The sequence below is a fragment of the Falco punctatus genome (assembly GCF_963210335.1).
Source record: "Falco punctatus genome assembly, contig: scaffold_22, whole genome shotgun sequence".
Taxonomy (NCBI): domain Eukaryota; kingdom Metazoa; phylum Chordata; class Aves; order Falconiformes; family Falconidae; genus Falco; species Falco punctatus.
Window position 1 is genome coordinate 198543 of NW_027660223.1, and position 23643 is coordinate 222185.

A 23643-nucleotide genomic window follows, 5' to 3' on the forward strand; every position below is an offset into this window, starting at 1 on the left:
GCAAGGAATAGTTCACCTTTCAGGGGCTGCTTTTTTTCAGCCCCAAGCTCGCTCTTAGGACATAGATTTGAAGGTGCTGATGATGCATCTGCTTTTCCCACTACTTTCTAGCTGAGCTTGTCTGTTAAAATGGGAGTTTTGAAATAAATCTGTTCGCTTTTGTTGGCAGCATACGCAATTGCAACAGGAGTCCTTTTGGACTTCACAAAGGATTGAGAGGAATTCTGTAAATACTTTTGAGTCTCCTTCCCCATCTCCTCTGTATTGTGCTCCACAGGTGCACTCAGCTAGTGAACACAGCTGTACTGGACCTAATACCTGCGGCTTGTGCTTCCTCTTCTAAAAGAGCACGGGAGAAGGACCAGATTCTGATGGGAGGAATTTTTGTTTGCAGCCCGTCTTTCTGGAAATAGCGATCTCAGAATGGAGCAGGGGGAATTTGTTACTTCTGGATTGAAGCATTTAAGATGATGCTGAGACATTAAGGAAAAAAACTTTCTTTCTCGATGGCTGACCATATACTTTCTGTGAGTCGTCTAGTCCTTCAAATAATCTGATGACTTTCTCTGACTATTTTTCTTTTTTTTCCTGCAAGAATGCAGACATAATACTGAGATGCCGCTGTCTCAGGTGAATCCAGCACTATCATGCTGCAAGGGGCCCTAGACATTTACCACCCACTCCCATGCCACTGCAGTTGTGTCACCGTGCGTTCTCTCTCATTCCCTCCAAGGTAAGTAGATTTCTGGGTGCAATTGCAAATCTTCATTCAGGCAAGGTCTCCCATGCTATCTTCTGTTCCCTTGAACTGTTTCCTGCACCTTCCAGCCAAAAATATTGTTAATATTCATTTAGTTTTCCTAGCGGGTCACAGTGAGATCTCTTCCTGCAAAGGTGTTAAGAGTTAATGTGGGGACAGGCCTGGCCCTGAACTCTTGAACATCTGTGTGAAGCCCAAAGCAAAGTTGCTCTCGGGGGTCCAAGCGGCAGCTGCTTGCTCCAGCTCAGTTGCCATTACCTTGATGTCATTATATATTCATTGAAGGCATTTCAAATTGCCTGTCCTGGCAGTCTGCTCTTTGGGATGAGTGGATGTTATACCCTGTGTCCTAACTTGACATAATTTAGAGGTGCATCATTACAAGCCCCCTCATTTCTCCATCCCTATGCGTTTTCAAGATGTGTTCCCAACAGAGTCTGCTTTGGCAGGAGGCAGCTGTCAGAAAGTGCAAAAGTGGTGCCTATCGGGCAGGAACTTTGTAGTACAGAGAACGAACAGAGGCTGGAAGATGTGAATGTGTCTGTTTAGAGGTTAAATTTCTTGTGGGTGATGTTTGCAGTGGTAGCGCTGTTGTGACTTTATCGGGGTACTTGTTTGCTTTCTTGACCTGCAAGATCTGGCCATACGTGGCAAGTATCTCTGTTTTGCTGTGGATCGAGGTAATTGTCAAAAAAGGAGCCTCTTGTTCGTCCTCTCTGTGACACCACGACTTTTCTCTGGGATCCTGGCGCTGGCTGTGGTGTGCTTTGAGGCAATTGTGGTAAATCTGGGTAAACAAAGGGATACAGCACAAGCAGGTCAGGCCTTTCTGTAGATACTGCCAGGGGTTTATAGTAATTAATGTTTGGCTTTTGGTATCCACGGTAGCGAAGGCACGTCTGAATAATACATACTGAGGAATGGGAGCACTTTTCTTATAATCTGCTTTGTTGGGTTTTTATATTTAAATTTTTGAAAAATTGGAAGAATTCCTATTTCTTTAAACAGTAGGCCTCAGGTGATCAGGTTATAGTCTGACATTGAAAGCATATTTTATAGTACCTGATAGAAATGCGATTGCTCTGAATGCTGCCAAGGGAAACATATGCAAGCACTGATACGTACTCAGCACTCCCTTTTCTTCCTAGATCTCCGTCTGCTGGTGGATGTACCTCGGAAGCGGGGGTGCTTTCTGGAGGACAAAACAAGAGAGTGAGAAGTGGGTGACAAATGTGCAGCAGCTGCCAGCTGGATTCCCCTGTCAGACTCGTAGCAGTGTTGCAATAAATGAAGCTTTGGCACGGCAGTGGGTGTCACATTGGGTTCTCTGCGTGTTCTCGATGACCAAGGGTGAGCTGGGCACAGCTGGAAGAAACAGCTGCTTCCTGTTCCAGCGGTTCTTGCTGACACGTGTATCCCCCAGCGGCCGCTGCCCGGCGGAGCAGTTTCCAAGCCGGCGGCCCGCTCTTCCTCTGCGCCATGTCCCAGTTCCTGCGGGGCGGCTGCAGGGGCGAGCCTGGCTGCGCGGCAACGAGCCGCCCCGGGCCCTGGCCCTTCTCCGGGAGCCGCGGCAGCGGCGGCGGCTCCCAGCGCCGCGCCGGCCCGTGCGCGCTTTCTGCGCGGCTGCGGAGGCTTTGCGGGGTTTCCGCGCACGCCGCTTCCCGGCTGCGGCCCCACGCCGCGGTTCAGGTCTGACCTGCAGCGTTACGCACCGGGCAGCGCTGCCAGCGCGGAGCCCCCGCCGAGTTCCGGGCCCCTGGCATCAGCCTGAGCCCGAAGCTCCCGGCGGCAGCGCCTCGGGCGCGGCAGCGGCGGGATCGGGCCCCGGCCGCGGCGCTGCCCCCCCGCGCCCCGGCGCTGCCCCCCCGCGCCCCGGTGCCCCCGCCCGGCTGCAAGCTGGCGGCGGGGGGGGAGGGGGAGCCCGCGGTGCCGGCCCGGGGGAGGAGCGGCCGCAGCTGCCCGCGCCGGGGGTCGGGGGTCGGGCCGGGGGGCTTCGCCGCGCTTGTGCCGGGGCGGGGCGGCGGGGGCTGCCCGCCCGCGGGGGGCCGGCGGCGCCGGGCTCCGCTGCCGCGCTGCCCATGTGCCCGGCGCCGCTGCCCGCCCGCTCCCGGCGCCTGGTGCCCGCGGCCGCGGCAGCGAGGGGGGGGGGGGGGGCGCCCCGCGGGGGGGGCGGTGCGCGGGGATCGCGCTGCTGCGGACACTCCGCTCCGCTTCGCTCCGCTCCGCTCCGCTCCGCCGCGCCGGCCCCGCAGCGCTGCCTGCGGCGGTGCTGCCCTCGATGCTGCCGGGGGCTCTGGGCTCCGCTCGCACCTGCCTGCCCGCTGCCTGCGCGCCGCGGGGCTGCCTGCTGGCTTCTAACCCGTTGTTATTAGTAATACCCACTGGGGGGGGTGGGGCGTGGGGGGGTTTAAAGACCGTGACCAGACATCACCAGAACCACGCAGTTTTCTTACGCTGCAGGAAATAACTTTGGCCCAGGATTTACAGCCCAGTTTCCACCCGCCCCGGCACTGGGCTTTCCGGGCTGGGCCGAGTTGAGCTTCTCATCCACCAACACCCCACAGTCCTTCTCCTCAGGGCTGCTCTCCATCCATCCTCTGCCCAGCCTGTGCTTGTGCTTGGTATTGCCCCAGCCCACACGCAGAACCTGGCACTTGGTGCTTCTTTCCTGTTTCCGTTAGATCTAGAGATGTGGGTGACTTTCCTTCTACGGAACGTGCAGCAAGAGCACTATGTCAAATCAAGGTTCTCGCTCTTTGAGTTTCAAAATTTTTTCACAGATTGGTACTTGCGTAACGGCTGCTTAGAAAAGAAATCTTTGCCCAGAGGAGCCTGCTGTGTGGCCCAGCTCCCAACGAGGTGTTCAGGCCTGCACATAACTTTTAATACCAAAGTGCAAACCACTTCTGTTTTGATGGAGTTCTGAGAGTTCCGACACCGTTCAGGTAACAGCATGAAATGTTGGCATGTGGCTGAACTCTGTTGATTCAATAGCTGGTAAATATTCCCTGGTCAGCCTTCCAAAAGTAATCTGCCCAGGGGGATGCAGGAGGCTTGGCAGCAAGTAAAGCAGGGCTTTGCAGGGTAGGGGGGTGGTTTCTTGTTGAACGTGTCCTCAGGGAGACTGACATGTTTGAAGCAAATGGGAGGCTGGTGGAACAGGTGCACACAGCCAGTGTGCATGTTGTAAATAGATGTTATGATTGCTAGCCTTAGGCTCTGTGTTAGCAATTACTATATCCAAATATAAAAACATTGGAAAATATCAGAGCTGCACAACAAAGGACAGCCCTGGGAAGCACAAAAGCCAGGAAACAAAACCAGTGCATTTACAGGAACCTTAACTCCGCATCTTCGTGTTACATGGTTTGCTGTTAGATGCTGGCAAAACAGAGTGTATTACTTCTGGAAGAACTAAATTCTGCAGCAGAGTAATAATGCGTGCTGCTTATCGTATGGAGCCTTTCCCTCTTTGTAGACAAGTCAGCTAAGAAGTTAATTGTATTTGTGATTGTTTTGCTAAAAACGGTCTGGCACTGGAGGCTGTCCCAGTGTGCCTCCCCAGCCGAGGGCAAAGCCGTGTCTTTTTGCTACTCTAACGTTGTTCCTTGCTTGATAATACCGCTGTAATGGTACCCAGTCATTTACAAGCGGAGCTGCAACCCTTTGCAGCCTGGGGTCAGATGAGAAGATGCCGACAAGTGATGTTACAAGGTGGGACAAGTGCTTGCCCCTGTGTCTCTCTCACTTTCATGCACTCTTCAGCCTTTGCCCTCAAGATTGAAGTCTTTTGGCCAGGAGGCTCCGTGAGGGCCATGGCTGCTTCTGGAGTGTCTTGTGCTGCATGAAAGGGGAAGAAATGAAAAGCCCTACACTCAGTTCCTCCTCCTCCTCGCTCATAGTTCAGGAGAGAGTGGAGAACCCAGCTGGAGTGTGTGCATTCCTGTAGGGGACTCTGTAAGCGTAAGACTGGTAGACTTCATAGCTTTGGAGAGCAACTCTGAATTCATTGGGTCACAGATCTATACAACATGACACCAAAGGTACCACGTGATCAGTTTTCTATACAAAGTATAATTTAGCTGCTAGGCAAAGCAGAAGTTCAGGTCTCCATCTCTGGGTCCTCAGTGGAGATGTACAGCAGAGATGCAGGAGCCTCCAGGCACAATAGTGAATTGTGTAAAACAAAGCCAAGGATGCAATTAACTATTTAGCTGACTGCAGAGGCAGACGGGCATTGTATGCCAGCCGCTCCTCGTTATTACTCTCTGCCTACACAGCCACCTTAAGGCCTTGGGACTATGTTAGCGAGAGCTCCTCAGAGACACTCCGCATCACCTTGCCTTGTTCATGCTGCAGGGCTGTCAGGGCAGCAGCGGGAAACCAGTGGGCATTGCTCCAGCACCACGGCCGCTCAGTCTCGGGCTCTTCAGATCATGCCAGAGTGGGCCAGGAGTTTAGTTGAGACTTGAGAAATTAAAGCACTTGTAGATGTGCCTCTCAGCTGGGAACCTTTAGGTGACAGCTGTGTAAACCCTCTCTTGGCTTTTTCTTGTTTCAAGCTAAGCTGTTTGACTTTGCATTGTGGATAAGCACTTTGGCCAGAAAGTAACAGAGAGGTTACTTGATGCTTTCTGGATGATTGTTATGGGCTAAATGGCATGTACTGATGGTATCAGATGCACTGTAGCCTTGTGCTCCAAACGAATCTGGGAGTAAAAGCTCAACTGATGAACTACAAATGCACCGCATACTCTGGCTTTGGGTTCTTGAGTCATTAAAAGTAAACTGAGGCTCTCTAAAGAATAATTTTGTCCAAATACGTTAAAACACTATGGCACCTTCTGCCATTCCAGTTTCAAGAAAGGAGCTTTTTCCTTTCCTTCTCCTCCTCCTCCTCCGCCTCCTCCTCCTCCTTCTCTGCCGTGCGCGGCGGGCGAGAGGTGTGGGCATCTCGTCTGCTGGGCAAGCTCAGTCGGCAGCCTCTGCACTGCGAGGTCCAGCCAACTTGGGCGAATCGCCGGAGCCCCGGCGCGGCAAAGTCCCTTCAGTCCCTTCTGGCCACCCTGTCCGGACTGCGCGGCCGGGCTGAGGAGGGGGGTGGTGGCATCAGCGAGGGGGGCTGCTGCCCCGTCTCTCCCTCCCTCCCTCCCTCCCTCCAGCTCCCAGGCAGGACAAGCAAGCCAGCACCAGCGGGAAGCGCACGCACCATCATGTCAAAAAAAAAGAAAAATTGACTCCGAGTGCGGGGTGTTCCAAGAAAAGTGGACTTCTGATTATTTTTTCACAGAGTACAAAGAAAGAGCTGTTTGTCTGATATGCCAGAATTCAGTGTCTGCGTTCAAGGAATACAATTTGCATCGTCACTACGAAACTCAACGTAAAGATAAATATGATTCTTTGGTCGGACAAGTGAGAAAAGATAAAATATTAAGACTGAAACATGGATTGACAACTCAGCAAAATACTTTTGTGAAGCAAAAGCAGTTCAAGATATCATCACTTTGAGCAAGCGATCAAGTTGCCAATCTCATAGCTTGCACTGGCAGAGCATTCATAGGGGGAGAATTTGTTATGTGTTTTGGTAAAGCATTTAGAAGAAGAATTAAATTATTTAAAGTAACCCTGGTACTGAATTGGAAATTATAATTAAAAAACATACCTGCACTGTGGCAAAATACGTAGATACACTATTCATGGTGGGTGGTTTGTTTTTTTTAATGATCTACACAAGTGAGTAAGTGCTTCGTATGTGAAACTATTAGGAGTCATCTGAAAATAGTGAAGAAAAATAAAATATTGTGGAGGCAATACTGAGGCAAAACTCATCACTCGGATGCCTGGAAAAGGCAAGAGCACGCCTGCAGTTCCAGGCAGTGAGGCTGTAAAGAGGCTGTGTAAGGACACTGGTGATGACTAATACGTTGTCCTCTCTAGATGCAGACTTGTGTGGTTTGCAGCAAAACAAAGTAGCATGTCAGCACAGGATACAGATGCATTTCCACAAGTCATGACAAAACGAGCTGGTTTGCCTTTACAATTCATTTATCAAAGCCGCGGGGGTCCCGGTCCCGGGGTCCCAGTCCTGGTCCCGGTCCAAGCCCCGTGGTTCCTGGTCCCGGCCCGGTCCGAGCCGCAAGGGTCATTATCCCGGGGTTCCTGGTCCGAGCCCGGGGGTCCCTGTCCCGCTCCCAGTCCCGAGCCGCAGGGGTCCCGGTCCTGGGGGGCCCGGTCTTGGTCATCCAAATCCCGAGCCATGGGCGTCCCGGTCCCAGTTCCAGTCCCGAGCCGTGGGGGTCCTGGTCCTGGTCCCGACCTCAGAGGTCCTCGTCCCAGTCGTGGTCCTGAGCTGCGGGGGTGCCGGTCCCGGCGGTCCCGGCGGTCCCGGTCCCTGTCCCAGTCCGAGCCGCAGGGGTCCCGGTCCCCAGGTCTTGGTCTTGGTGCGAGACACAGAGGGTCCTGGTCCCCGGGGGTCCTAGTCCTGGTCCCTGATTCGAGCTGTGGGGGTCCCGGTTCTGGCCGTCCCAGTCCTGGTCCCTGTTTGAGCCACGGGGGTCCCAGTCTCGGTCCCTGATCCGAGCCGTGGGGGTCCTGGCCCGGGGATCCCGCTCCCGGTCCCGAGCTGCGGGTGTCCCAGCCCCAGAGGGCTTAGAACTGGTCCCGGTCTGAGCTGCGGGGGTCCCGTCCCGAGGGTCCCGGTGCCGGTCCCTAGCCGCGGGGGTCAAGGTCCCGGGGGTGGCGGTCCTGGTCTCGAACCGCTAGGGTCCTGGTCCCCGGGGTCCCGGTCCCGAGCTGCAGGGGTCCGGGGCCCAGTTCGGTCCTGAGCTGCCGGGGTCACGGATCCCAGTGGTCCAGGTCCCAGTCCTGAGCTGTGAGAATCCCAGTCCCCATCCCGTCTGAGCCGCGGGGGTCCCAGTCCTGGGGGTCCAGGTCCCGGTCTCGGTCCCCAGCCGTGGGGCTCCCAGTCCCAGTCCCTGCTCCGAGCCGCAGGGGTCCGGTCCCGGGGTCTTGGCCCCAGTCTCGGTCCGAGCCATGGGGATAACTGTCCCTGTCCCAGTCCTGAGCTGCGGGGGTCTCGGTCCCGGGAGTCCCAGTCCCGGTCCCTGGTCCGAGCCGTGGGGTTTCCGGTCCCGGGAGTCTCGGTCCCTGTCCCAGTCCCTAGCCGTGAGCATCACGGTCCAGGGGGTCCCGGTCCAGGTCTCGAGTCGCAGGTGTCCCGGTCCCGAGCTGCGGGAGTCCTGGTCCCCGGGGTCCCGGTCTGTCTGAGCTGCAGCAACTAGCGAACTAGTTGTCCGATACAACAATTGAAGGGAAAGTCTCGCGCTTCCCCTGTTCCAGCCTGGTAGTCCTGCTACTTCTTTTGTGTGGTGAGCATAAGGACCGTTCAGCTGACGGGAATTGACTGAAATAAGGACTGGTTGAGCTGACCAAATAGTGAGTTTCCCCTAGAAAAAGACCATTCCTATAGTCATACAGCAAACACCCTAAAAATCATTCTTCTTGTTTAAGTTGTATAAGAAAAAAAAAAAAAAAAAAATATTTAAAGAACTGTATAGATCTGCGCTGGAAAACCCAGGACATCTACTAACAGGTAGTACAGTAGAACTCCTTCTTACTGATCAAAACAATCCATCCAAGACACAAGCTGAGGAAAAACTTCTGCTGTTTTTGACTCGGTTACTGTACTCTGTCAGCAGCGCATTGCTGGAGACAGAAGAGAAGAATTAGGGTCTTCTGGAAGAATACAGTGTCCAAAAGAAATGCAAACCCAGCATCACTAAATTTGTACCCCAATCTAGAACGTTAACTGTTTCCTAAGCAGCATCAAAACAGGTTTGCAAATGCATGAAATTTATAACTATTGCATGTATTGTTGTGATGACGCAATGAAAATAAAAGGCATACCCAGTGACTAATGTTCACTCTGATTGAATACTTATTCCCATTGAATTTTAAACTCACTGGGTGAAAAACTTGCTCAACAACTTTTTTTTTTTCCTGGAAAGGATCCCTTTAGCAAGTGTTGTGACCACTTCTTAAATGGTTTTCAGTTCATCGGTCCCCCTAAAGAATTCTCCAGTTAAGCTCATTCTATTATGCACGTGTGAAATATTTTTTTCTTATTAGCCTGAGGTTTTCTTTTAACCTGAACGTAGATAGCTTAAATTGATATCACCTAGGCTCTTTGATATTTATGATACTCTTTTCCAATAGCCACGATGTTTTGTTTGCCTCTCAGATGGGAAAAGTGTGTGCTTGTAGAATGGTAGTGCATTTTTGTCCGTGGGGCACAAAAACAAGGGCTTATTGGAACCCTGCAGTTATGGGTCTGAACGTTAAAGCTTGATCTAAAAAAAAAAAAAAAAAAAAAAAAAAAAGAGTTAATAGAATAGTGATTTGAATTTAAAAAAAAAGCGAAAAGGGGGTGGGGGGGAGACACGGACACGACAGACACCAGAATACAGTAATATTATCCAGAAATCCTGCGTCTTTGCATCTCACGTACATTCTCATTGTTTCTTCACTCCTTTCCTGTTTGCATAGGTGAAATGGACCAGCACTTCATCGGGCAAGTTGTTTCTCTTCCCTTCCTCCTGAAGGGGAGGCAACTCCCTGGTACTCTTGGACTTCTTTGTTTCAGCAATACCTTGATGGAGCAGATAGAGATAAGGAGCATTAGATGCAGGAGCTGGAGCAGTATCAGAAAACTGAAGCCTATAAAGTCTTTAGCAGGAAAGCACAGGACAGACAAAAAGGCAAATCACACAGACAAGGTATTGAATGGGACAAAAAGATGGGCCTGGAACAACACAAGATTCCCAGCTGGTTGTGCAGACTGACGCTCGTTTACAGCCTTTGATGTAAAGGCTTGTTAAAACGTGGATGCTCATTTCAGGGAGCTCATCTGTGGGTGTGAAATAGAACATTTTTCTTCCGGCAAATCCTAGTTTCATAAATAGGACATACAGCAACCTACACCAGAAATAATAATTGTCATTATTTTGTCACAGCAGTGACCAAACCATTGTTAATTGTTCTCCATTGTTCTGGTATTGCTTGTTAAAGAAAATGTGTTTTGAATTCAGAAATTTAAAGTGCTAAAGCAGCTAAAGTGGCAGAACCAGGCCCTGTCCCTAGTGTAGCCCTAATCCAAGCCTGGTTTAACACCCAGTCCAGTTGATCAGTGGGAGAACAGAGAAACAACAGATGATCAACTGTGCACAAAGGTGCTCGCAGAAACACAGGTGTTTTGAGAAAAAAAATCAGTATATGTGAATAGGAATTGCTTGTTCAAAGACTAAGTGTGCTTGAAGGAGCGTGTGAGTTAAAGCAGGCAGAAAGATCACGATCCGAGGAGGAGCTTGGAACCGAGGCAGAGACTGGAAGCAAATAGATGAATCAACAGGGACAGGGTCAGGTGATGGATTTGCAGAACGGACAAGACCAAAGGAAACTTCTAAAAACCTTGGGCGCTGACAAAATAATGATTTGATAAGTGTGTATAAGCTGTGCTGTATCCCTTTGCTCTCTGCCACTCTCTGGGGCGGTGGCCCAGCTCTGAGTGGCGATTAAAGCAAACCTAGTGGTACCCACGTCTGTGTAAATTTCTCCCGTAACACTATATGTGAAGCATATGATGAAGTGCTGGTAATCCACCGGTGTTGTGACTGTTGACTGATGTCCCATGTTAGAATAAATACAAGTACAATGGCTAACAGGCCTCACATGCATGAAGAACATGAGAACGGTGGTGCTGGGTCAATGGGTCTGTGCTTTTCTCTAGTGCTCTCCTTGCTACCACCTCGCACTCAGCTGGCATGTTCACGGGCACAGCCAGGACCAGCCCAGCCTCTTGTTTTCCAGGGAGCTGATCACCACACAAATGGGGAACAGACAGTAGACAAGACGTAGTTCTTCATCTTCTTTCCATTGTTTTGCTAGAGAACCTAAAGTTTGATATACCTTATTTTGTTCATATTTACATTGGCACTTCAGTGGGTCCAGACTAAATGGCAACTCTCTACCTGACTGCTGCAAAAATTGGTTTGAGCCCTCGGTTAGTAACCAGCCGTTGGTTAACTTTGTCTTTGAAATACAGCAACCTATGGTGGAATAGGAAACTGAGACAGTTAGGGACATCGGTTGTATTTACTCGAAGGAGGTGGAAAATTTTCTAGGGAAATTTTTTAATAGCGTTAGCATAAAAATCCTGTACGTGGCACATGAGCGACTGCTCTAGGCAAATGGCTTTTTAGAATTAGAAGCCATCCCTGCCTTAAGTGACACATTTAGAAAAATGTGTCACTATGTGAATAATAAGCTCACACAGCAAAGCTGCAGCTACCTGATAGCACAGTATTTTTCCTGGTTTGGAGGATTTTTTTATTCATCTAAAACTTTCCAACGGTCGTCACTGCTAGTTTACTCCCTGTATGACAAATGACAATATGTATGACAAATAAGTAGTAAATGAAGGTGTTTTCATACAATGGAACGATCTGCGTGCTTGCATATTTTTAACAGCTGTTGCAAAGAGGTACTTGAAACCCTGAAGAGCTTTTGCTTTTTATACTACTGAAAACCACGCTACACAGCTTTTTGCAAATTTCCAGTTTGGAGAATTGCCGAGTAATTGTTCATTTGTTTCCATGAAAGAAAAAAACCCCAACACATCTTCCTTTAGAGGCAATATTTTGCTGCAGATTTTAGATCTATCTTTTCTATTTCATCTACCTCTTCTCCAGCTCAGAAAGGTCTACTTCTTTAGAAATTCTTTTCATTTGATATGTCAGAACATCTCTGTGTATTAGTGAAAAAGGAACTGGACCTGCCCTTTGTCTCACTAAATTCTCATTTTCATAATACATGCAGTTTTCCTTTACTTATTAAAGAAAATTACCAAATCCCATAGAGCTGCCTGGGATCATGGATCAATCTGAATATGCGTGGCCCAGCATTACTTTTTGCAACTGATCTAAAATTCTGTGCCAAATTCTATCATAACCCAGGAATGGAAATAATAGGGATGACGTACTTTGCATATCTTCTCTGCAGGTTGTTATGACCCACTGCAAGTAAATAAGAAAAAATACAGGTAGTGGACATTTCTAAATAAACCTCTGACATCTGAAGAAGTCATTTTAATATCAGATTTATTCTCACCATACTTTCTGCATGGAAGACCAGAAGAATCTATGCTTTTAATACAATTTGTGCAGGAAAGCATTGGCAAACACACTAGAGTACTTGTAATGTTTGTTCCTACATCAAACATGCCGAGGTGAGGCTTAAAAGCCCACCAGTGAATTCACATCTGCCGCAGTGCTGTTAGTAAAAGCTGTAATTATCCGTATTTTTTTGAGAATGCTTAAAATGAAAACACAACCTAACTTTCAGTTATACAACAGTGTAGCACAGCAAAGACGTTATCATCTAATTTTTTCATCATAAGATGTGGGTGCATAACCAGGAAGAACACTAACAGTTATTTCTCAGTAAACCTTTACAGCATAAAACCATTTAGTGGGGCAGTGCAAATCAGAACATACTCTGACTTTAACATGAAAGAACACTTCTGCTGTATAGGTAGACAAAAAAATAGACTTAGTGGGATATTTTCATTCTCACAGTGCTGTTTCCTCTCCTGCTGTTGTCAGTAACCTAGCTACCCAGTGATTTTTGTGGGACGTTAGGGTTAGCATAGATGTTAGGTTAGCTTTAGATGCTTTACATATTAGAGATGCATTCCTCGTGATTCTGCTCCACGCACAAGAAAAAGCCCGGTTTGCCTTTGCCTGGAGTGGGACTCAGTATGTTTTCAGACAGTTTTCTGCAAGGATACAAACACTGCCCCACTATCGCTCACAATGCTCCGGCCACAGTCCTAGCACAGATCACCATTCCCCCTGGCCCCACAGTGTATCGATACATTGATGGCATCCTCAGCGGGGCAGAAGGGCCACAAAGCGTTACAGGTGCAATGAAAACCGTTTGGGCAACACTAATCAAGTTGGGACTGGAAGTCCCAGAGTCAAAGTGCCAAGGGCCAGCACGAGAAGTTAAATTCCAAGGAGTCTGGTGGGTTGCAGGAGCTGCCTCTCTTCCACCAGAGTCACTGGAAAAGAAAGAATCTGGGCACAATCCATCCAGTACGCTGGAACTACAACAAGTTCAAGGGACTGTGAAGTCCTGGCGTAACCATAGTCCTGCCTTTTCTGTCATCGCTCGTCCCTGGTAGAATTTGTTATAAAAGGGAAAATCATGGCAGCGGACATCTCATCAGCTCTGTGGTACCGTCAAGTTCCCCTTCCTGCAGGAGCATAACAGAGCCTGGCCGCGGGGTCTCCACTCCGCTCCAGCCCCCGTTACTCCTGTCAGCACGTGCTGAGGTTGCAGGCTGCGTTGCTTAGGGAGCCGTGGCAACACACATTTAGGATGGTGAATGCCGGCCATCCTGAAAGCGACAGCTGTCTTTTACCCTAAAAAGCTTCCTGTAATACTATGCTTCTCTGAGGTCCCAGTTTTCTCGAATTGCCCCCACCCCAAAGCAATTTCCCCACAGGGTCCCTAAGCAAGGCAGCAGAGGAGCGGCTCTCTCAAACTCCCTCCCAGCCCTGCCCTGGCTGAAAGAAGGCAGAAAGAAGCCTTCAAATGAGGAAAGTTCTGGCTGCAAGAGAATACAAGCTGACCAGGTCTTGGGATCCACTGACATCAACAGAAATTTAGGTGAAAACTCCCCCTTGACATGAAACTCAACTCCCAAACTGAAAAACAGTTGTGATGGGAAACTATGGTGTGGGTGGGAAATCAGCGCTGAGGGCAGGAAAGCATCAGCAGGATGGGAAACCATTGAGATGGGAAGTTGTTCTGTCATGAAAAGTCAAACTGTCACAACGCTGGCTGACCCAGGTGCTGGCGGAATGATCGCCATGGAGATGGAACCCCAGAACACTGTTTGCCCCAACAAACGCCACGCTGGCCAACTGCCACGGCATAGAGCAGCACGCTCCTCGTGGTGCTCCTGCCCTCCGGGTAACCCCCAACCAGCTGTGCCGGCCAGCATCTCACCCCATCACCCCCCTTCACTTCTGCCAACAGAGAGGTTCCCCCTCCAGCTGCCGACGACATCAGAGGTGCCCGGCACAAGCTTCACCACCCTGACCATGCCGCCACTGGTCACTGCTGGTGTGCTGCCCTCTGTCCCGGGGCTGCTGATCACCATTCGGCCTTCCCAGCTCCACACTGTCACCCACCAGCCCGCCCAGGCAACCTGGCAGGGGGTGCAGGGGCCCCTGGGGGACTCGGGGCAGGTTGTGCAGCTGCCACACGTGCTGCAGCTCCCCAGCGCTGTGCGGCTGCCCCCTCTGCCTGCTCCTTGTCCCCCTGCCTATGGCCAGGGACAGCAAGTGGTGATGGGGACACTTGTGCCCCACCAGCCAGTGGGGCTGGGACCATGGGACGTGGGCCAGGGGCAGCCCCTCTACCCTACGGGCTGCACATCCCTGCCCATGCTGGGCCCCTGCCACCCCAACACCCTGCGGCTCAGCACTGCGTGCAGGTCCCCCCTGTGCTCAGCACCCATCCTGGCAGCGCCCAGAAGCTGTTGGAGGCCTTTAACAACGACGTGGTGGCCAGTGAGGATGGCATCCCTGCTGCCACCCCCTGCCAGCCCGCCCGGGATATGCTCTCTGGCAGAAGCAGGACCAAGCACCAAGGTGAGGTCTGCAGGGTGGCAGAGCCCATAGGGGGTGACCTGCACCAAGGAAGGCTTGCATCACCCTGGGGGTGGCTTGGCTTCGTTTGCTTTTTCAGAAGTGGTGACCACCCTGGCAAGCCCGGAGAACCTCCTGGACCTGCCCGAGCTGGGGCCAGATGCCTTCAACGAGGCCTCTCCTGAGCTGGCAGAGGACAATCTGCAGTTTCAGGATGAGCATTCGGCCACCATGGACAGCAGTGACCTGCTCACCTGGCTCTACAGCATCCTGGAGCTCCCTGAAGTTTTCAGCGGCTCCTGCTTGACCACCCTCCTCAACAAGCTCCCGGAGCTCTCAGAGTACGTGGCAAAGGGTGGCTGCTCTAAGGAGCAATCGCTGGTGGCAGGGCTGGGGGACAGCAAGGACACTGACTGTGGTGTCCCTGATGTCCCTGTCTTGACCACCACCCTCAACAGGATCCCTGACCTCTTGGAGTGCATGATGGAGGGCGACTGTCCCAAGGACCAAGTGGTGGCTGCAATGCAGGAGGACACCAACCCCTCCTGGCAGAGGGTGGCAACATCCCCCTTGCTGGACACCAAAGGCAAGCAGGGTGGGCTGGCAGCGGTCTTCCCCACCCGGCTGCCAGAGAGTCCCATGGAGCCCTCTCAGGAGGGTCCTATGGACACTTCAGAGGAGAGCCCCTTGAAGGGATGCCCAGAGGGTCCCCACCAGGGTCTCCCAGAGAGTCCTCAGCAGATCCTGCTGAAGAGACCCCTGGCCAGCCCCCCGACTGCATCATCCGCCCTGCATGGCCAAACTGGTAGAGGAGGTGCTGCGGAGGCAGCCCCGGGTCATTTTGACCCGCTTGCCACCACCACCGGGCATCTCCTCCTGCCGGGTGTGCCCAGATCAGGCAAGGCTGCTGGCAAACAGGCCAAGCGCCCCACATTGGCTGACACCCTCAGGATGCCAGAGACGTCCCCACAGGGCAGCATGCCACCCAAGAAGAGGAAGAAGATGGTGGTGTGCCCGGTGGCAAAAAGCTCCAAAACCCTCTGGGAGGGGAAGCCACACAGGGATGCCACGGCGGTGGGCTGTAGCGGGGAGCAGGGGGGCAGCAGCAAGCAGAGGGCATCCAATAGCGACTATGTGCCCACCAAGCGAGCCAGAACCCTGAGGAACACCAGGAGACAAAGTGCTCCACACTGCCCCAGTCACCGTTGATATATTGATAAAGAAGGTGTGGAGCTGGAGCACAGATCCCTCTGACGTGTGACCTGCACCCACCCACTGCAACCCCAGCCCTCTACCAGATCTGTCTTTCTTCATTCATGAAAGGCTTGATGTTCCTTGCACAGTGCCTCTGCCTGCGGTCATTCACGCAGCGGGAGATGAGGGTTAATGCAGCCCCTGCCACATGCAGAGATCTGACCCTCCACCTTCCCCTCTGTCGAGCTGACACCTCCACCAAGCTGACCCACTCTCTAGAGTATTTACAAATGAAGGGACTCTCATCAAGGGAGGCAGCCTTGGCAGGGGTGATAAAGACCAGGTAGTGAAAAGAGCACCGTTATCTAAGTTGCGCAGGAAGAAGACTTCCAATGAGGAAAGTTCTGGCTGCAAGAGAACACAAGCTGATCAGGTCTTGGGATCCACTGACACCAACAGAAAATGAGTTTAAAATAGTACAAAGATAATTGTGGTAGTGGGAGATAGTGACCTCTAACTGAAATAGTTCTGCCCCAAAGAGGCCAAAATCCCGCTTGGGGAGCAGGCGTAGTCCGTAAAACACTTCAGCAGTGCTACTGAGGATGCGTACGCGTTTGCATTAGAAGCCAGAAACCAGTCACCAAATCTGCGTATGACACATGACCATGCAACGTGTGGCGCTCTGAGAAAGGCCCCGAACCCCTTCTCAGTGTTCCAATTGGACCAAAAAACTTTGCACGCACTTTTTAATCGCTGCCCCCAAAGCGATTTCCCCACAGGGTCAGTAAGCAAGGGGGTGGCGGAGTGGCTCTCTCAGACCCCCTGCCAGCCCTGCCCTGGGTGCCGGTGCCTTCGGCCCTGCCCCAGCAGACGTTGCTGTGCTGATGGAGGGGCTCCCTCCCTCTCCACTGCATTTGCAAAGGGAATTGGCTGGCTCACCCTTTGCTGCCCACGCAGCCAGCCCTCACCTTTAGCTGCTGTCATTCCCAGGGGCGCCGGCTCTCTCCCAGCACCCTCACACCTTCTCCCTGCAACACCGCGAGAGAAGCGTTCACCAGGCACACGGGTGCCGGCACTGCCCTGCGCAGCTGGGCACCCCAGAGTGGCACTGCCTGACTGCCTCCCTCACCAAGCACCTCCACCTCCACAGTCTCAAGCTCCATCCCTTTAGACGGAAAGGGGGTCACTTTACTGAGAAGTAACCGTCCCTCATGAGGAACAGTCTCTTCAGGAAGCAAAATACTTTAATAGCACTTAGAAACAAAGCCGGGGCATTTGGGGGGCCACCTCATCACTACTCCAAACAATGTGACCTTCGTGGAGAAAAACTGAAGAGCTAGACAGTTTCCAGAGGACAGCAAAACCTGACCTGCTGAGAGCTCAGGACAGTGCACCTCATGTTCTTCTTCACGCCTGGTGCACATTTGACAAGCTGCGAGATGATGGTAATTTACTTCCTTCAGAGAGGACAGCAAGACACTGTTGTCAAGTCAGCTTAGGTTTTTTGGTTTTTTTCTGGTTGGCCAAGCAAAGAAACAGAGGCAGTTTCGAAGTGCGCAGAAGCACAGCTGCAGACATAATTCCTGCTGTCACGCAGGCAGCAGGAGTGAACTTCATCCCTTTGGGTCCTTTTGAGAACACCAAGCACCCAGATGGTGCTGAAGGATGTTTTTTTACATAGGGGACCCTCGGAGAGAATCAGACATGTCCAGTTTTATTCCCTGGGAAAATGCCCTGACACTGCCCTGCCCCTCAGGTGGCATAGGACAATTAAACGTATTAGTAAGCATGGGCTGATTCCTGGCCCACCATGATTCAAACAGCAGCCCACAAATCCCTCAACTAGTTTTGTTCTGCCTGTACTTACGACAGTTACATTGCTCTATGTTGTGGGGGAAAGCAGATCACACAGCTTGCCCCTTTGATGCGCAGGGCTGTGTTTCAAAGGACTACGACAAGCCCAGAAGAGCACAGCACAGTACGGCTTACGAATCAAGTCAATATTGCATCACAAACCATAATGCATGTGTCTGTCCGAGAAAACGGGGTTTATGTAGGCACGTGGGAAGTGGGTCTCCTGCTCAAAACCCAGCAAATCCTGTTTCGAAAAGTTCATATACTGAAACGATAAGGCAACATACTTCTGGATTTCTCTCTAAATCCCCACGGAGATGTAATTCCCTCACTGCCATCTGAAATGGTACAGCTTGAGGCACTTTTCATGTAAAGCCAAGAAAGCTCAACTCAGAAGGCAAAGATCCTTAAGGGAACGGATCATCTGTAACTACAAGACACCTTCCCTCCCACTGAAACATAGCAACAGAGTTAAAAGCAGGTTTTAAATTCCAAGTGGAAACACTCAAAGTTTGAAAAGTACAGGACATTCTCTTCCTAGCACAAAATAATCAACTTTTTCCCACTTCTCTGCAAACCTTAACCCCAGTGCTTTGTATTTTTCTCACTACAGCACAGAAAGCCAGTACCCACAGTTGCACAAGGACTTCCACTGCCAGTGTGCAAAGCGTTGAGGAGTCTGGGCTCAGTCTTGGCAGTACACGAGTGATCCACCTCAAATGCACTGCACAGCCTGCATCTGGAGTATCACAGGTCAATAGCTAATCACTGCTTTTCCTCCCAGTGACAATAAAAACAGCAAAAAATAAAATCTCCTTACTTCCACGGCTCTTCTTTACAGGCTAGAGGTTTATGGAAGCGATGACCCATTTCACCCAACATACAAGACACCTTTTGAACAATTTTCAGAGCTGTCCAAAACCCCCCAGATCTTATACAACAATCAGTCCAAAGAAAGTACAGAGGTCTCTGCGCTACTGGACACATGCAGGAACACTGGTGTTTACTGGACACCTTTGTAAAGGGAAAAGGCATTACACCAGCGTACCAGACCCTTGCCCAAAAGACTTTTCAAACCACCTGTTTGTTGACGCAGTCACTGCACTTCAACCCTTCCACCCATGACAACATCCTCTCAGGGGGCAGACTTGCCTGCTCTTGATCACAGAATCAGTCAGCAGAGTTCAGATTGAACCAAGCTAAAAACCGGGCCCAATCTCCACGTTCACGGTTGGGATACACGGCTCCTATCACAGGGCACACACGGCGGTCCCACCTGAGTTATGTATCTGAAGTTGCATTTCCCATGGGTCAAATATTCCTCTTCAGATCTGCCTTGAAACTGAGGGCTCATGATCAGCGAGAGAAGAGAGTTCCTTGCCTCCTGTGCAGTCAGGTCACGTTCCCCTGCTAAAAGCAGCCTGCTCAGGCCTCCCATTTGTGTACAATCTGTTAAAAGAATAAAACCAAGTCTGAAGGTTATTCATTTGCTTCCTTAAACATCCTACCACTTGCAGCATCCAGCCCGCAGAAGACGACTTCTGACATAGCAACTTCTCCAAGCAACCTGCTATAAAAGGCAGGTCAACAGAATCACCAACAGCCAGGTCTGTACCCTCAGAGAGAGACTTTCAAAGCGCTTTGGAGGATTGCACTGGATCTGTGTGCTTTAGACCCCACTGCATGGATTTACTATTTCACTGGCAAAGGTTTTATGTACCACATGTGAACATCTTCAAAACACCTACTGTAATGATCTCATGCATAAACAGACACAATGATTCTCTAATATCACACAGGAAGAACTCAATGGATGCTCCTACCAAGGCAGTGGCTCCCTTCTGTAGCCACTGAACAAGCAAAAGGATGGATCAGAACGACATTATCAAGCTCTGAAGCAAAATTTCTGTCTCCCTTTAGCTGTAATTTAGAGCTTCATTGAGTGCTGAAGAGTGTCAGCCTGACAGCTCTGAAGCGTGAAGCGCTTGATCCTCTGTGCCAGAACCGCACCGGCACTGGCCACACAAGCTGCCTGCGTACTCACAGGGTCAGGGTCCGGGTCCGGGTCCGGGTCAGGGTCTTTACTGCCCTGCCACCGTAACATAGAAGTGAGGAAAGTAAAATGGAGATAGAAGTGTTCTTTCTCCACATAGTTGATGCTGGCAGCTTCTTGCCTCCAGCATTCCTGCACCTCAGGAGCTTGGGAAATGACAACAAATGTGAAACTTCCTGATAATAATTTGCCTGACACACCACAGTGTAGCACTTTCGTATGCCCACACCACACTTCTGGCTCCCAGCTGCTCTCCTGTGCTTCCCTGTAGCTATCTGGGAGGTACCTTTTCCATCTCCTCAGATCTGGCCAGCTGAAGAACACCCAACTCATGGCTCTAACATTCTTCCCCTTCCTCTCAACATCTTCCTGGTGGTCTCAGCTTTCTGCCCTCCAGATTAGGGGTCTATCATAACAGGACAAGGATAGCACTGTTGGTTTTTTTTTTTTTTTCTGTAAGGAAGCCAAATACTTAGAACTCTTTATTAAAATATAAAAATTAAGAGGAAGGGAAAAGCCAAAATGACAGCCAAGTGGAAGTTTCATTTGGTGCTCAAACTACCTGAATACTTATGCTGCAGCTGAGAGCTGGCCCTTAGATGGCTGATCAGGATAAAGCCCCAAATCCTGCCACTAAGGTTTCAAATTACAAAAAAACATCATCTAAGGGAAGGCAAAATGGATAAACACAAACATTGCCGTATGTTTACAGGACCTTCACAGCACAATGGTTCTCTTATGGCACTGAGAACTTAGCAGTAGGAAGAATTACAAAGGTCAAGTGCTATTTATAAGCAATGTACCCTTAAATCAACACTAGTGACAGAAGAGCCAAGCACTTGACTTGCAGAACGGCAGATGATTCGTGACTTTCTCCACAGCTTCTACTACTGATGAAGCTTACAACCACCTCACCATTTGGGAACGACATCCGTTGCTAGTGTTGCTCTGGGTGGAAACTCAGCAGGTTGGCATGTTCATTCCTTCAGAGCCAGAAGGAATTTGTCATTACAGGAATTCTCATGCCACTGAACTGGCAGCAAGGTACACAAGCCTCTTAATCCCTTTTTATACTTTTACACTTGTGCCATAAAACCATTCCCCACTCTCCATCTCGCCACCTCTCCAAGCAGAAAAGTCCCATCTGCCACACACTTGTCACAAACTACACAGGATAATGACACAGGTTTCAAATACATCAGAAAGTATCAAATCAGAAACTTTAAAACATAAAAGAAAATTAAAAAAAGGTGGCAGTGGGACATTATTTTCTACCTTGACTGTTAGGTTCACAAGCTGCTAGTAGTTAACATTAATGGCTCACTATTTCACGGTCATGACGGCAACAGTTCTGCAATGTGCGGATACCAGCGAGAGAATTCCTGCCTTGCACGAGTTCAGGTGCTCCACCTATACCTCTTCACAGATTTGAACTTTTTTTTATTATTTTTTTTTAAATGCTTATCAGGGTAGGATCTGCCTACCAAGACCAGATTTTAAGTGAAATTACATTATGCTCCTCTTGATTTAAATACAGCAAGATAGCTCCACTGCTACATTCAGCCACAAGAACGTAAACACCTCCAGCTTCATAGACACCCATACAATTTTTTTTGTAAGGAACAAATGACTAAACATGGAACAACACTATGAGAAAGCAAAAGAATGCACACAATCAGCATTTCCCTATTTGGACCAAAAAAAGAAAATCTCTAACAGCAGATAAGTCTAAATTAAAAATCAGCCACATCCAGATCCCAAATGGGGGAGGGGTTATTGTATGCCACAGACCTGGACTTGACTGTTGAAGGAAATCACACACTAAGGAAGATTTGAGTGGTTCTGCAGAAGTTTAACTAGAGCCTTGGCAACTTCACTTGGGACATGAAAGGTACGTGCGCTATAGTATCACCCACAATAAAGGAAACTAGCTCGTAGTTTGAGTTCAACACCACATCCGCAAACAAAATGAGGCTGCTACATTTGAGGAACACTGATGGAAACCTCACCTGCCATCCCAAAGTTATGCTACGGCATTTCTTCCCTTTCTGCCATTTTCCTCAGCCTTGGTACATCTTTTGCAGAATCTGAAGCAAGGGCTTCTTCCTGTTTCTAACAGTGAATGTCTGGGTATCGCATGTTGGTTTCTTGTGCGGCGCCAATAAGACCCAACACTTGCCTTCATAAATGCATCCGTACACTAGGGAAGAAAAGGAAAATTACCAGTCTCGACATTGTACTGCCCACAGGGCAACAGAGCGCCCCACTCATAAGCGGATTTAAGACAGTAAATAACCCTCAAATATCTTGATAAACAAGCACAGTTTAATCACGTCCTTTTAAACTGACCACCGACAGAATCTAACAAGAAGACACATTAAGGGAAGCAGAGCTGTAGTTAAAAAAGTGGGGCTTCTCTTTCCTCTCCTGAGGGTTTACCACCAAGAGCAGGCTCAAATTCTGAACCTGCAAACTGCTCCCCCACGCTTCTATGCTTACTCTGGGAAAGAAAGACAGCTGTTTGAATTCTTTTGCAGGTACAGTCTTTCTTTACTTTTGAGTTGGAATGAAATGAAAAGCTGCCATCAGTCCCACTCATGGCACAGAGACACACCTATGTTCCATGCACATGCCTGCACAGAAACGCACACGGAGGAAAACCATCCCTTGGGTCTCAAATACAGAAACAGCACTGAAAACCTTGACTTCTGAGAGTCCCTGCAGCGTTCTCCCAGGTCAATACACAGCACGTTTGTGGCAGGATCACCACTGCATGCGCGTCACTTGCTTTCATTTCCATCTTCATCTCTAACCTGGCACTTGCCACCTCCAGACTGCAGCATGCATAAAAGCAATTCTGTTTACTAGAAGCACAGCACCATGTGAACCTTCTGCATGAAGTCCGGTATTTAAAGAAATTGCTATAAAGAATAAAAAACTGCCGGCACCGCAGACCCACATACACGCTGTGTTTTCTGAACAGGGACGATATATGAAACCTGCAAACTAAGGACTGCAACGCCTCGCTCCTTGCCCCTCTTCTTTTGCCCTCAGGCTGGCGCAGGAGCTCCTTTCACCAGAGCAGGCACACCACAGACACAGTCTCACCGAGGGGAAGGGTGGGGAGGGGATAAGGGCAGAGGGAGAAAGGAAAGACCCACAGAAGCAGCTTTGCCGCCCACTGCCAAAGTCACAGCCTGCTCATCCTGTCCCCTCGCCCTGCCTGTGCTGGTCTGTGCCTCTGTCCCCCTTCCCGCCCCTCCGCTCCTCTCCCTGTCCCTCTCTCCTGCTGCTGACCCTGCATCCCTCGGGCACCCCCCTGCCCCTCTGTCTCTGTCCCGCTCCAACCCTCTGCCTGCTCCTCCCCAGTCCCTGTCCTTTCTCCATCCCTGCCCAGCCCCTCCCGCTCCTCCTGCCCCTCTGGATGCCTCCTGTCCCTCTCCGGCCACCCCTCTGCCTTGACCCACCTCTCCCTGTTGCTCGGTGCCTCTCTCCCCCTCGTCCCTGCCCCACGGGGGCTCCAGGGCCTGGGCCTGTGCTCAAGCAGCCCAGGGCAGTGGCTGTGGGGCCTGCAGGGCCAGGGCTGGGGGTTGGTGTCTCCCCACAGGGCCCGACTGCAGGGCAGGGGCACCCCGGGGCCTTCTGGGAGGTGTGCCCCGGGGCATGCTGGGAGCTGTAGGCCCGGGACTTCTGGCAGCCAGGTTGTTCCCAGGGCATGCTGGGAGCTGTAGGCCCGGGACTTCTGGCAGCCAGGTTGTTCCCAGGGCATGCTGGGAGCTGTAGGCCCGGGGCCATCCCACAGCCATGTTGTTCCCAGGGCATGCTGGGAGCTGTAGGCCTGGGGCTGCTGGCAGCCATGTTGTTCCCAGGGCATGCTGGGAGCTGTAGGCCCGGGCCCATCCCACAGCCAGGTTGTTCCCAGGGCATGCTGGGAGCTGTAGGCCCGGGGCTACCCACAGCCAGGTTGTTCCCAGGGCATGCTGGGAGCTGTAGGCCCGGGCCCATCCCACAGCCAGGTTGTTCCCAGGGCATGCTGGGAGCTGTAGGCCCGGGGCCATCCCACAGCCATG

General features: G+C 50.8%; 1 long non-coding RNA gene across 1 annotated transcript; it reads right to left on the minus strand.

The window, feature by feature from the left end:
• Nucleotides 1–17161: 17161 nt before the first annotated feature.
• LOC308057547 lies at nt 17162–23205 on the minus strand. The gene is made up of 2 exons (XR_013925326.1): nt 23041–23205; nt 17162–21773 (listed from the first exon to the last, which is right to left on the minus strand). It is a non-coding gene; the product is annotated as an uncharacterized lncRNA (long non-coding RNA).
• Between the last annotated feature and the right edge of the window lie 438 nt (nt 23206–23643).